Consider the following 1,477-nt stretch of genomic DNA (forward strand, 5'->3'; position numbering starts at 1 on the left):
GCGACCGCGACCACGCCCCCCTCTGCCTGGCCACGCCCCCGCCGCCGGGGCGCCTGGGAAACCGCGGCCTAAACAAAGGCACCGCTGCGCTACACCCCCCTCCTCCTCCATGCACTGCGCACGCGCCGAACTCCCCGGGTACCGTGCGCTGTGGGGGCTTTCACCCGACGTAAGCAACGGGGGTGAGGCGTGGAGCCGGGGTGTGAGCGCCCTGCGTGGCCGTGCCCGCCCGGGGGTGCAGCTCTGATGCGTGGGCCCCTAGGGCTGGCTTTTCTAGTGAGGCTGCAAAGCCAGTGCCTGCGGGGTACCCTGAGCTGCCTGCTGGGATCCGAGCCCTCAGGGTTTGTGGCTTCACGTGTTTCTGCAGAATCACCAGGGCTAGGCACTTTGTAACCAGTGGCAACTGAGAGGCTCATGTGATAACGTGATTCTAGGAGCTGGGGCTTAAGAACACCAAATATCTAAATCAGGGGCGGGCAAACTTTTTGGCCCGAGGGCCACATCGGGTTTCATAAATTGTATGGAGGGCCGGTTAGGGGTGGGGGTTGTGGCCTGGCCCCCACCTCCTATCTGCTCCCCTAGGATTCCTGCCCCATCCAACCCCCCCTGTTCCCTGATGGCCCCTCTGGGACCCCTGCTCCATCCACACACCCCCGCTCCCTGTCCCCTGATGACCCCCGGACCCCTGCTTCCCTATCCAACACCTCCTCTCATTCCTGAAGCCCCCCCCCCAGGACCCCTGCCCCATCCAACCACCCCTTCTCCCTGTCTGCCCCTGGAACCCCTGCCCCTGACTGCCCTCTGCTGCCCCTTCCAAGACCCCCCTCCTTCCTGACTGTCCCCTGGGACTCCTGCCCCCATTAAACCCCCTGTTTCCCCCCCCCAACACTCCAACCCCTATCCACACTCCCACCCCCGACCACCACACAGACTCCCCTGCCCTCTATCCAACCCCCCCGCTCCCTACCCCCTTACTGCGCTGCCTGGAGCACTGGTGGCGTTACAGCCGCGCTGCCCTGCTGGAGCTGGGCCATGCCGCCACTGCTGCCACCACACAGCACAGAGACTGGGTCAGGCTGGGCTCTGCAACTGCGCTGCCCCAGGAGCTCACAGCCCTGCCACCCAGAGCATTGCACCAGCAGCGGAGCAAGCGAGCTGAGGCTGCCGGGGAGGGAGGACAGCAGGGGAGGGGCTGGGGGCGAGCCTCCCGGGCCAGGAGCTCGGGCACAGGGCAGCAGGACAGTCCTGCAGGCCGGATGTGGCCTGTGAGGTGTAGTTAGCCCACCTCTGATCTAAAGCATAGGCAATGCTGCAGTCCAGGGCCAGGCTTGCAGATGTGACCTACCTATATGACCACCCCCACCCATTACTGTGGGCTTTGAGCACCTCTTGACACCCATGAGGTAGGGCATTGCTTCTATCTGCCTTGTACAGATGGAGAACTGAGCCCCAGAGAGACCAAGTGACTTGCCCAAGG

Source organism: Trachemys scripta, chromosome 10 (assembly GCF_013100865.1).
Source record: "Trachemys scripta elegans isolate TJP31775 chromosome 10, CAS_Tse_1.0, whole genome shotgun sequence".
Taxonomy (NCBI): Eukaryota; Metazoa; Chordata; order Testudines; family Emydidae; genus Trachemys; species Trachemys scripta.